Here is a 14,430-nt window from a genome sequence, read left to right as displayed (position 1 = left end):
TTCCTTCCTTAATTTTCTTCCATTCATCCTTTCATTCATCCCTCCATCCATAATTTTCCTTCCTTTTCTTCCATCCATCCATCCATCCATCATTTTCCCTTCTTTCTTAATTTTCTTCCTTCCATCCATCCATCCATCCATAATATTCCCTCCTTCCTTAATGTTTTACATCCATCCATTATTTTCCCTCCTTCCTTAATTTTCTTCCATCTATCCATCCATCCATTCATCCAAAATTCTCCTTCCTTCCTTAATTTTCTTCCATTCATTCATCCACCCATCCATCCATTCATAATTTTCCCTCCTTCCATCAGTTCATCAGTCCATCCGTCTGTCTATCTCTGTATGCACAGACAATAGTGAGTGATCCTAATCATGTTTTATTCCATTCCCAATGTATCAACTTTTGCCCTCAGGGAAACGTTATAGAGTCCCACTTTGTAAAAGCAGCCATTATAAAAAAAAAAAAAAAAAAAAAAACATTTTTACCTGTATCTATTGATATTTCAAATATCAATACCCCCTCACTCTTTATTGTTTATTGTATTGTGTGTGTATGATTGTGTATTATTGCAGAGTCCAAAACAAATTTCCTGATAAGGACAATAAAGTATACTCCAACTCTATCTATCCATACTTTCATGTGTCAGTCTGTCTGTCCATCCATCTCTGTCTATTAATTAATTAATCCTTCTGTCTGCCCCTATTTATTTGTTAGTCTATCTATTTATCTCTTTGTGTCTGTCTATCTATACTGTATCTGTTTATTTTGAGTGTCCATCCATCCATCCATCCATCCACTTTTTCTCAATTCTATTATGATCAAGTCTCAGTGAAACAGATCAAAAACGAGAGCTGATGGCAGCACATGACAGCGGCCTCTTCCTCTCCTGACCTTTCCGAGACCTCCCATCATGTTCAAACTCCCCACAATCACCCGCTGCAGCCGTTCCCTGCGATAGACGCCACAGCCATGCGTTCAGCCAGCTGTGTACCGCGCTCCACCTAAATATACAGAGTCAGCAGCCGCATTCATGGCTCAGTATAGGCTGGTGGGCTGAAGCATTTGTGTGCTTTCGCTGGCTCAGCCATAACATGTGGAACAATTAACAAACTGTGATGAGAGATGTGCGTTCAAAAGTTGACAAATGGGGGGAAAACGAAAAAGACCGCATTGCCATTTCTACAAATGGAAAACAACTGGCTGTGTGAGCCAGCCAGCAGAGAGAAAAATTCTCTCTTCATATTAGTTACAGATGAATACCACTGGCACAGGAAAAATATCATAGCCTGCACACGTTCAGACAACAGTGAAGTCTGTGTAAAGTGGTGTGAATTGCTGTTTGTTTATGTGTGGATATGTTGTCAATAAAAAGCTTGGCGTGGATGCAGTCTCTACATGCAGACGGTTATGGATATGTATGCTGTATGTTTGTGGGGGTGTTTTGGTATGTTAACTGGGCCTGTAGGCAGCTCTATGGATAGATAGCTTACAAAATATGGCCTTGGACAAGAACAGTGCTGTAAATTTAGATATGTAATGGTTCCAGCATGCTCCATGTGGTTCACAGTGACTCCAGACAGAATAGACAAACGCACTGTAAAAGTGTGTCTCAATAAAGACATTTAAAGCATCTGGAACGCTCATCGTGCTTATCAGATTTTCCAGCCTCTGGGCTTCCATATTTCTTTTTTTTTTTGACCTAAAGAGCTTGAGCAGAATTTTAAGGGATATATCATGCAAAAATGTGAAATCTGTCATTATTTACTAACATATCATAAATGAGTCCATACAACTTGTATGTAAATATAGGGTGAATTCAGGTTGATTGGGATACTTTTTTCCAAGTCATCTCAAAAAGTCAAAAAGTGTCACAATCACCCTGAATTCACTACAATTGAGAATCAATGCTGTTTTAGTATTTGATTGACACCTATTTTGACACAAACTTCAGATTTTCAGTGAATAAGAAAACGTAATATACCACACGTGTCTTAAAGACTAATTTATGGTGGTTTTATAGTGCTTTTTTATCCTTGTCGTATGTGATCACAATGAACAGTTGTTGCATTTTCATTTTTAGCTGAACTGTCCCCAGTACTTTTTTTATAAAGTTTTTTGCAAACTTTTAAGATTTAATAGATCTAAGTGTCATGGTATGCTCTCGTCTTAGCGCCAATGGCTGTAAATTGGTCTACACATGGCTAAGTAGGTTTATTTCATAATTCTTATAAAGCAATTTAATCTTACCTTACACTTCATCAAGAAACAGAGAAAGAGGGTTTAATGAGAGGGATATTTCATCATTTCTCATTTGCCCTGCATGACGGTACAAAAAAGGGGATGAGAAATGAAATGAAACGGAGCATTTTTAATTATGATCATTTTGATCTCAGCAAACATGTTCCTCGTGGAATTAGTGGGAGCAATTAAAATGTAATTTATGTTCCTTTCAGCATACGCCGAGTGTTGATTTAAAGCTCAGCTAGCATGCACTGTTTGTTCCAGTACAGCTTTATGGGGCCTAATTAGCAGTGGTTAGCCAAGACTGCTAGCTGTCCAAACAAACTAAATACTGTTGGCCAATAAGACATACTGAGAAGTGTGGAGGCTGGTCTCTAAACGTGTGTCTGTAAACCAATCAGCCTCGCTGTGGTAACATTGATTAGTGTCTGGCTGAGTGTGTGTGAGTTTGTGGCTCTGTGTCTGTGTGTTTATGTGGGTGTGCCGCTGAGTTTGTGACTGAGTACATGAGAAGAGAAGAGGGGGAAGAAAATTCTTCTAGAGAGAAACCAAAAACTGTATAATTATCCACACACACACTGGATCAAGTTTCTCTTTAAAAAGCAACCAATTACTGTAATGTGTGTGGTTGAAAACAAATTCCTGAAAAGAGATGGATTTTCCTTATAAACACGAATGGTTTTCCAGCAGCAATCAGGAGCGGTGCAATGTATTATTGGAAATCTTTGTCTGGTCAGGTTTGGCAATGTAAAATATCAGAATTATAGATGTGTCACATGTTTAACAGAGAAATATAAAATATGTACCTTTAAATAGTCAAAATTAGACACTATCAAAGTTTTATTAGTGCTCTTACTAAATGCTTTGAGGACTAGTAAACCTAAAACTAACTGCATATTATTTTGCTCTTCATTTTTTTTAATTTATTAACGTTGTACCCCTTTCACCCTAACATTAATTAAACGTTTAATGCAGGAAAAATAACCACAAACTTCACAAATATGCACTTAAGGGTACAAGAGCAAGAACAGGCAAGATAGGGCAGGGGAAAGTGAGAGGAAGAGACAGATGACAGATACAAAAAAAAAAAAAAAAAAAAAAAAAAAATGTTTCAATGCTGGTTGAATCAAGGATTTAATGTTTGGAATATTATATATATATATATATATATAAATAAAGGTATTTTAAAGATTTTGAAGTGTAAAAAGATCATTCGGTTTAACCGTCCAAAGACCAATTACAGCAATACAGTTTTACTCTGGCATGATTTTATAACATCATATATCAACATGGTGCAAAATGCAATTTCATTGATGTCATTCAGAGTAACCAATATAAAGGGGCCATTTTGGACCAAATCATGCAGTCAATATCATGTGACAGGATGTGACATCATTCAGACACCTGTAAAATACCACATGGTCATGAAGCAAAGTAACTCTCTTTTAACTATTTGAAAAATTCATGTCTTCACTTGCTCACACGCATGTCCTGAAACATCAGGTCATTCAGTACAATCGCTAAAAAACAAGGAAAATGCTGGAATATTTTAAAAGTTTGTAATATATATATATATATATATATATATATATATATATATATATATATATATATTTATTACACACACACACACACTTTCCAAACTATGTATTACATTACATAACATAATATTGTATTATATTAATTTTCATGTTAGCAATAAAATATTTGGGAAAAACAGGCAAAAACATGCTGAAAGCAAAGATGCATTTAAAACAAAACATTTCATGTTATCAACCAGAGAGGGAGCATATGTTGATCAAGTGACATCCTGAGCATTTGTGTCAGTTTAGTTATGCAACATCGCACCCTACTGTTGTTATATGATACTGCATTTTTACTCATGGGAATCATGTTTATCTAGCCAATATACAGTATTTAAAAGAGACACTAAGCATTACATTTCAGAGTTACAAAGCAGCCATTTGAACAGCAAACACTAAGTATTTGAACAGAAATGCATTTAGACTTAATGTTTTCAAAATGGCACATTTTGAACCCTAAATATATAGCCATCTTCCCATGGGCTGAAACAAAGGGAGCGACTACCCTGAGAAGCAGCTAACCTCCAAATAATGGCTGTTTTTCATCTAAAACTCATCTTGCTTGATTGGTGAGGCTGAAAAGCTGAGCTTAACCTTTAAAAATATTGCCATGTGCTTTTAATAGATTCTCTGAGAGCCCCATGATGAAGAGAATTACAGAAATGAACAAGGCAAACAATCAGGGACCTCACTACAAGGCCCTTGCCATGAGAAGCATTTCAATCACGCACCCAGCTGAATTTTCTCCCAGACCGGAGGTTAATAGCATGAAATGCCCTTCAGTCTCCTGAAAGCGAAAACTGGAGCTACAGCAATATATCTGTTTCATAAGTCACCAGCTGCCTCATATTACACCACAGAGTTGCTCATAATTCAACATGGGAACATATTCTTTCAAATTCCACAGGAGGACCCCTGATATAATTGTTTATTTGTATGTTTTAAAAGAGGCCAAAGGCAACTGCATGGTGTTATCTCTGTCAATAGAGCCGCATTTATTAGTGGGTGTGTTATTGGATGCAGTGAATAGAGTTGGAGACTAGGCATAACATGTTTTTACATACAAGATCAGAAAGTCCCTCTGGGCATTTTTTTTATTTTCTCACAGAGGAAAAAAATAACCAAGACATTAAGGTGTAGAAAAGCTGAGGATTGAACTAATAAGAAAAAAGATTTTTCTGTCTCTGCATTGGTTCAGTCTTAGTCAATTATTTAGTTGATTTTGCTTGAGTTTGATTGCTTTGTCATCTCCAGATACAAATTACACTTATAATTCATGCGATAAAAAAAAAAAAAAAAAAAAAAAAAATCACATTAAAAGACTTCATGACTCAAGGATGTTCATTAGATTGAATGGACTGAACGCTACAGCATTTCATTTCTGGATTCTGTTAAGGAAGTGTACAACAAGAGCCGATGCATCGGTCACTCCGAGACACTGCGGCACATAAACACAGAGACTGTGTGAGAATCATAAAAGTCTGCCGCCCTGTAAAATCTGACCCAATATGAGCAATATGCGTCACTGTAATTGTGTTTATTGGGAGAGGGCCCAGACACTGTGGTAATTACATATTGTTACAGTCTGCATCCCTATATATTTGATTTATGTATTTTGGCTCCAGCTGACAGATAAATAAGAAAAATTGTTATATTAAGCGGTAATAAATATGAATCATTTCGCAATCTGCCAGGAAATAATATTGTAATCTGTGAGGTGGAAGGCTTAAACAATGTATGTATTTGTGTGAGTGTAGAGCATGGTCTGTACTTTGGAGAGAGTGATATATCACAGCCAGCTGAGACACAGGTTTGAGTCCTGTAATGTTTCTGCGCTTTAATACTGGACGTTATGTACAAGCCCACGAGTTGTTCCATCTGTTTCAGTCAGGAAATATGTGAAAAACAAAAATCAATGGAAGTAAATGATTGGGATAATTCTATAGACAGTTTTCACTGTTGATGACTGATATGAGAGTGGGATACAACTAAAAGCGACTGATCACCCAAAACTGAAAACAAAAGAACGATACGAAAAATAACATTGAAATCGCTCTTAAACGCAATTTTTGAAATCATAAAGGCTGCGGTTATTTTTTTATGTGCAGCTTGTCAATGTAGTATGGCTCCAAAAGCGAATCCATCTGAAAGCACTGTGAGTTTGAGCTGCTTATAATGCACATTTGAAAAAGCAACACGCATCAAACATCTTTCCAGACATGAGAAGCATTTATTAACATCTTTTCCAACAAAAGACAAAAAATTATTACGTTTTTACTCCAAACTCACTTCATAACGACAGTTGAGCATCCTTCTGTGAGATGATGTGGCTTCTTACACAGAATAAGGCAGTTGTCATGTTAAATCAATCAAAGCATTTCAATCTTGTTTATTCAGCTACAGTGAGAGTATGATGCCCATATGGGATTTCCTGGAATGATGCGTGTTATCTACTTCTGCAGCAGGGCATATTTGGAGTTTCTGCGCAAGAGCGCCCTCTGGCTTTCAGATGGAGAAGCATTTACTAGTGATCACAGAGCCGTACAGCTCTGACAAGCTGTGCACAAAATCACAGCTTTTGCCAAATCGTGTGCGATAAAATTGCATAAATTGTGCAGTCCTAACAAAAATATTTGTAAACAATAAAATTCAAAATGTCTTGTGTTACACAGAAGGAAAATAGCCATATAGGTTTGGAAAGATAGGGTGAATAAACAGAATTTTCATTTATGGGTGAACTATCCCTTTAAGTTGTTCTTGTTTAAATCGGGGGCATTTACTAATGCACAATCCCATTCTAAAATTTTATTTTTTTTGCACATTTTGCATAAATCAGCCTGTAAAATGTTTAATGTTCCAAATTTTAATGTAGTGAAGCGTTGTTTTTATGCATGTTTGTTTTTAATGTGGTAGAAACAATGGTATTTTCAACCGTATTTCCACCATATAAATGGGAAAGATACCACTATTAGTTGCTTGCACATCTTACCTGAAACATGCTGCCCCCACAGCTACTTTTTGTGTGTGTGTTTTTTTTTGTTCATTTTGTTCAAAGGAAAAATATTACTATTAGTTGCTTACACATCTTACCAGAAGCATGCAGCCTACTTTCATTTCATAATTTGTGGCTAAAAATGTTACAGTATGAATCTATGTGAAGTATATTAATTATTATCAGTCTTAGTGCTGTACAGTTAAAGCACAGCATGTCAAAGTTTTGCCACAATACTTATTGTGTAGATCATCCAATCACTCTGCTCCACACAGCCATATGCACACAGACAAGCAGTCAGTCCTGCCTGTCAGAGGCCATAGAGTGGCAGAGTCAAGCTGTCTCCTCCTGAGTTTCTCTGTCTCTCCTCTGTCCTCCTTTTGTTTAGCACTCTGTACTCTATAGCTGTTGAGCATCAGCAAGACTCTGGCCTGACCTTTGCCGGTAATCCTTATAAAACATAAATGCATGATATCTCCGCTTCTCTCTCTCTCACTCTGTCTCTACACAAGACCACCCCATGGCCCTCATTACAAGCATCCCACAGCCACCCGATGTCACTGTCTAATTACAATCACCCTTGATCTGCTCGATCATGACGTGAGACCTGCAGCTCACTGGCGTGCAGTGCCGAGGGTCTTTTCCCCGCAGGCAGTGTGCTGAGACGGCCCGACAGGACTGATGAGGACGGCGCTTGCGGCTCTCCCTCCACGCTGCACCGCGAGCCGACAGGCGGAGGATCATTAGTGAACCAGCTGTTAACAAGCAGCGACAGGACAGCCAATATCACTTCCTGTGTGAGTGACACGCCGTGGGTGGCAATGTGAGGCCAGGTGGGCACAAGTTCATCTGATTTAAAACTCTAAATCACCTGCTTTTCCAAGTTTTTCAAGGAATAATTAATAATTAAGCAGCAAATGAATATATTGTATTTGATTTTTTTGTGTGTGTGTGTGAGTATAAATGCTTCTAGCTTTTTGTTCATTAAGTCTGTTAAAGGAATTGATCATTAATAAATAAATTCTCTCATAATATACCTACCCTTGTGTTATTCAAAATATAAATCTCATGTTAATTTTGAGCACCTATAGAGTAACACTATAGAGTAGCACTATGGAGTATAGCACTTATGGTGGTCAGCTAAACAAATGTATTTAAACACACAATACATTATTGCATATTCCCTGGATAACTTTTGATTCACTATATACATTTGTGTTGTTAACATTATGCACTTACGCACCGATTATCAACAAAACAAAAACATTTGATGAGGTTTTACTTACAGCCTGCAGTTCAGACTCATGACAAGGATCTTTTTATCACTTGGACCGCTCCATCTTTCAGTTTCAAACGATCTGCAAATCCATCGTCAAACTGGGCCTTGCTTATAAAACATTAGTCCACAACTCCGTTGCTGCCCTGGAAAAACAAACTGCATCCAATGTTCCCTTAACGCTGGGTTCTTCAGGAAGCTGAACAAGGTTATCTTTCCCTCACAAACAAAAACACACTTCTTTGGTGACATTGTTGATTTTGTGGTCTAAAAACAAAATGACAAATCGTTCTTGAGCCAGTCCTGTGCGTGCGTTCCTCTGGGAGAAGTGCCCATACAAGGGATTCCACACTTTTTGACGTCATACACGGCCATACTCAAAAAAAAAAAAAAAAAAAAAAAACCTTGCGAAACTTATACAAACCCTGAAGGAGTGTATTTGGCACAAAAAAAAGTCATACGCCCAATTGTTATTTGAAACTTTGGCCATGTTTAGCATGAGAATCCATCTCTTTAACAGCAAGTCAGAATCCATGAAATAGCATTAGACATCCCCTATACGCTCCAAAATGGAAAAGAGAAAATTCAGCATAAAATTGGTCCATATGACTATATTCAAAATTTGTTGAAGATTTACAATGGCTGCATCCAAAATTGCATACTTGCCTACTATATAGCAGTATAAACAGTATGTGGCAAAAGTAGTATGTCTGAATGCACAGTAATCATAAAAGAATAGGCAAAAAGTACTCGGTTGACCCAATTTTGCATGCGATGGACACTTTACTATTCCATGAGGCGACGGGAGAGGATTTGTGAATAGCAGTGTAGAAACACAACTGATGCTGGTAGGTCACATGGTAATGACAACATGGCAAATGTAGTACCTCCATATTACATGCATACTATATAGAACATACTTTTTATCGGCCATGAAGTAATTACTCATTCAAAATAAGTACCTACTCGATAAAGTATGTGATTTCGGACACAGACTAGTGATCCGGTTCACTAAATCGTACCGAATCGTTCCAAACTGTTTGCGTCTCAAGTCAGCACTGATCCACAATTTTTTAAAGTTGTTCACTTTCGGACATGCCTGACCTGAAATATACCAATATCCCGGAGTATAGTTACTCCAGTAACTAACTCAAACACACAGCATGAACAGACATGCTGTGCTGAGAGAAATGATAAGAACGAGCAGCTGATACTGATGTCTGAACCGAACTTTCAGACACGTTCGATACGGAGAACCGATGAGCTGGAGATACTGAGCATGCATGATATCACCATCTCTGAGTCTGAACTGAACTTTCAGACACGTTCGATACTGAGAACCGATGAGGTGGAGATACTGTGCATGCGTGATAGCACCGCGTCTGAACCGAACCGTTTCACTCAGACAACTGATGCTGTGCTGATACTACGAGCACGGGTGAATGAGAGCTTGAACGAGGGCGCGAATTTGGCGAAATGTACGTGTTTTGTTTTTTTTATAACAAATAAAATGTACTGGAAAATGCAAATGCAACTAGTTTTATTAAACAACATTTTAACATGAACATACAACTGTTCAGTCTAACTATTGTGTATGCATGTTATATTTTACTGACTAGTTTATTTACTTTATATTAAGACATGTAAAACAGTGTTTGCACACCATGTGCCTGTATTGTGTGCTTTTGCAAAACATACATTTAAGAAACTTATCCAAGATGATAACAATGACGCTTATTATTATTTAACTGAAGTTATGATTACAAATTATTGTATGTATTTTCATCCACCGGGAAAATAGAAATGACATTACGTGAGGTGATCCGATTTTTTGAACCAGCTCATTGAAACAAACTGTCCAAAAGAACTGGTTCGCAAAAAAGAACCGGACTTTACATCACTAACACAGACAATAGGCTTGTTTGAGATGAACTACACTAGCCTGTCACCGGCTGGTGAGATCTGTGCTGAACCAATGTCATTCATGGCAGACCACGCATTTTTGCGTTGACTGTAGCCGTAGAGGTGGATGCGATTGAAATTCCCATTTATTGAATATCAGATATTCAATATCAAGATTGGTTAAATGCAGGAACTTGTCTAAGAAAAAAACATGCAACACACATCCTCCTTGTCATCACAGAATCTGAGAATAAAGTGTGTTGTTATCAAGGCTTTCGCAGCCAGGCGGCTGGTCTCGTTTTGCTCTTGTGGTACTTTGATGGCACATGTGATCCAATCTTTGCCACGCCGCATGAAGTTGAACAAGCCTACTATATTTGTGTATGCATTTTGATGTCAGTGATGCCAAACATCATTGGCTCTCACGAGTCATATGACCAGAAGTCATTGACATCAATGGTGCCACATTTGATTTAAGAGCTGAGATTTTTAGCAAATAACATTTTAAGTCTCAGTTTGTTCTTCGGACAATTGTATAACTTTAGAGGACTTAATACTGTATCTATTACATGAGTCTACCTAGGGCTGGGCGATATATCGCATGCGATTGTCACGCGCATTTCGTAAGTAAAGCCGGTTCCCTGATTACCGCTAAATTGCCAGCACCTGCTTTCAAATGGAGCGGCATTTAATAGACAGAGCCGTAGTTCACTGATAAGCTACGCAATATTGCGTTCATTATCGCAGATGAATCGCCTTCGTTAATGAACGCGATATTGCGTAGCTTGTCAGTGAACTACGGCTCTGTCTATTAAATGCCGCTCCATTTGAAAGCAGGTGATGGCGATTTAGTGGTAATCAGGGAACCGGCTTTACTGACGAAATGCGCAACAATTGCATGCAATATATCCCCCAGCCCTAAGACTACCGGTCCACTTTTTATGTGCTTTTTTAAAATTTTGGTGCATGACAGCTCCAGTCCCCATTCGCTTTCATTATATGGAGAAAAAAAAAAAAAAGCAGCCGGAAATCTGTAAAAATCCACCTTTTATGCTCCACAGAAAGTCATATGGATTTTTTTTAAGTGACAGTAAGTAAATGACAGAATTTTCATTTTTGGTTGAACTATCCATTGTTAAACGTTAAATGTGGTTTGTAGTTAGGTTTTCACAGATTAAGCAACAGTGTATTTGCGTGCGTATGAGTCTGTGTGTGTGAGAGTGAAAAAGAAAGAGAGAGATTAGAAAAGATGGTATGACACTCTCCCATCAGAACAAAATCCATCACTGTCAGAGGTAGCAGACTAAGAGTAGCAGAGCTCCAAGACCACAGATTCAATTTCACTCCCTTGAGCCATTCAGCCCTGCCCACACGCACAGACACCTTCCATCTGAATAATAGCTCTGCATAGATTTGAATTTTCACTCTGCACTCCAGAGCAAGGCCACAGTCCAAGTCTAACTTTAGGAGTTTTGTTCTTACACATCACCCTTCTCTCACACCAATATATGAAAATATAAACAGCTCATTTGTTACAGAGAGTTTGTGCAAGTTCATAGAAGTTCAGCTCCAGTTCCTATTCATTGTGATAGCATGGAAAAGATCTTCAGAATTATTTTTTGAGGGGTTAGCTTCTAATATTCATGTTTTCAGGCATTGGAGAGTCTTCCTATTGGAGAAGACCAATATGTTCTATTGGAGAATATGTATTTCTATCTTTGTCGTATCATGTACAGTGCGCACACAACACCTCTGCATCTTACGATTTCTCTCAACATGAGGACAGGAGAGGTGTCAGTCAATGGAAAAACAAAGTAACTTGCATTGCTTATTTGAAAATGTAACTATATTGTTTTACATTTAAAAGTAATCACAAGTAATCTGATTACATAACTCATGTTACTTGGTACACTGGTCATATATTATAATTCATGCAGGCCCATGATTACATCCACAAATGCACCTTTGCAGTTTGGTTTCCAATCAAACACCAACTACAGGGGGCACCAGATGCCACCTCTATGGAGTGTGATTGAGTGGACAGACATGCTTGACAGATTTGGAATTACAACTGGAGTGTGTGATCAAAGTTTTAAGGCTGTGGTCCTCTCTGCCTTTAAACCACCTTATTTCTCTATTGCTCATGCACAGGGGTCACAATTACATAACTGATCTCTCAGAAAAGCCACATGGATTCATTGGTTGTGAAAATTGGCTGAGAACTGTGAACTCCAGTGTGCTGTAAGCTGATTAATGATTAATGTGCGGCTCTGCCACTTAAAAGGCAGAAAAGGTCAGTGGCTCTGCCAAAGGGTTCGAGGTCTCAAAATACTTACTGAGAAATGACACGGCAAATGGCGAAGGAAGGAAATGTTGGTCTTCTCAAAGGTTTTCCCACTTGCAATTCATTTCTTTTTGCTTTTGTATAAATAAATTCATTTTAATCATGTGAAATAAAATTGCATTGCTAAGTACTGTCATATATTAAAGGGTTAGTTCACCTAAAAAATAAAAAAATTTCACATTTCACACTTGTAACTTAAAAGCGGGGTTATGAAACCTTGCTCTGGAGCTGGGTTAGCACCGCTTTTGCGGTGTTACGGGGTGTCAGAATGTTATGACTAGCTTAGCAACGGCTAACCAATCACATGCATCATATTCACGTGCTTTAGTCACAGAAACACTGCGCATTGTATATAAACAGTAAACTCGGTGTTTGACAGAAAACGCGACAATTTGAGTGAAAAAGAGACCGTTTCATTCTTACCTTTATAGTCCAAAATGTCCATTTAGTAAACTCAATAGTAGCAGTCGGCAATACGACGATGCAAAATGCTAAAGCTATGTAAACAGGTCACATGCTGCGTTTATCCAATGACACTGACATCACTAATATGCAAATAGGAACGGTAACCCAGGGTTTAGGAATGTACAATGTTAAATGTCATAAACTGACATTACTATTCAATGTTACCATTAAGCCTAGCCTAATGTAATGTTACACTGCAGGTAATGGTTAATCCCCGGTAAATGATGTGTGAAACATGATAATCCAGGATTTCGTTTACCCGGGGTTTAGAATGACCCAGGGTTAACTTCGAGTGCGAAAAGACCTAAACAGTTTCTGGTCCCCACTGACTTCCATATTGGCGCGCGGTGACTTTTTTTAAACGGGTATGCTGGGTGGTGCGTCATAGGCTAAAAAAAATGTGGCTGATGCAGTTTCGTTGAATGGGTTTCAGGGTTAGTTTACTCATTTGCTTGCTTATGACAAATATAGCAAAACAGCGAAAAGTATTTCTAATTTGTTGGACCTTTTATTGAGAGAAGCCCATATTTACCTGTTGAGACGTGCCTTCATAAGCAACCGTAAAGCCGTGAGTCCACCAAAGCGTTTTTTCCGGCTGCTAGCATACGTTTTCAATGGGAACGCCGCGTTTTTTAAGGAGCATAACGAGGCGCTGAGAGCTCGGCGTTATTTACCGGTCGCCTCGAGTTGAAGAATGTTCAAAGAGCTTTTGTGATGTCGGAGTCGACGGAGGCGGGACATACGAAAGGTGCGTTTGCAAAATATGCTGTATTTTTGTAATCCGCTAGGTGCCGCTAGTGCACACAAACAATATGCTTCACCTAAACGTATAAGTTTAGGACACAGATCTAAATTCAACACGACAAATAAGAAACTCCATGGCATCAATTTAAATGTATGCCAGAGATTTGTGTACTTTTTAAATTAATAATTAAAAATAAGTATAATAGTATTAGCACATTATAAAAAAAATAATAAAATTAAATAATTAATAAAGTAATTATAATAAATATAAGTAGGCTATAAAAATAATAATATCAGCATTCTTTAAAAAATAAATTGAAATTATGTAAACTGATGACTTTAACAAACGCATAGACTATCGATTAGCATCCTCTGATAGGCCTAGTTACAGTAGGACTGTCTTAAACAATTTATAAGTTTTCATTAAAAAAAAATCCCTATGGAGAAAATAAAATACTATGAAAATAATTTTAGTTACCAATCATGTGAGCTTTATGGTACACCTCAAACAAGGGATTTAATAGTAATTTATAATGTTAATATTAATTGCTGAGTCCAAGAATGGCTTGGGTATGCAGAGCATTCACATCTTACATTCAGCTTACTGATTATATATATATATATATATATATATATATATATATATATTTTTTTTTTTTTTTTTTTTTTTTTTTTCTTCCACGGAAGCCAATAGGGACCAGCAACTGTTAACTGTGGTTACCCACATTCTTTAAAATATCTTCTTTCATGCTGAACAGAACAAAGAAACTCATACAGGTTAAGGTTTGGAACAACTTGACGGTGAGTAAATGACAGAATGATTACATTTCATTTTGGGGTGAACTTTCCCTTTACTTAGAAAAAGTAGCAAAAACGGTG

Source organism: Chanodichthys erythropterus, chromosome 23, assembly GCF_024489055.1.
Source record: "Chanodichthys erythropterus isolate Z2021 chromosome 23, ASM2448905v1, whole genome shotgun sequence".
Lineage (NCBI taxonomy): Eukaryota > Metazoa > Chordata > Actinopteri > Cypriniformes > Xenocyprididae > Chanodichthys > Chanodichthys erythropterus.
The sequence above is the reverse complement of the archived record's forward strand: the minus strand, read 5'-3'. Positions refer to the sequence as shown.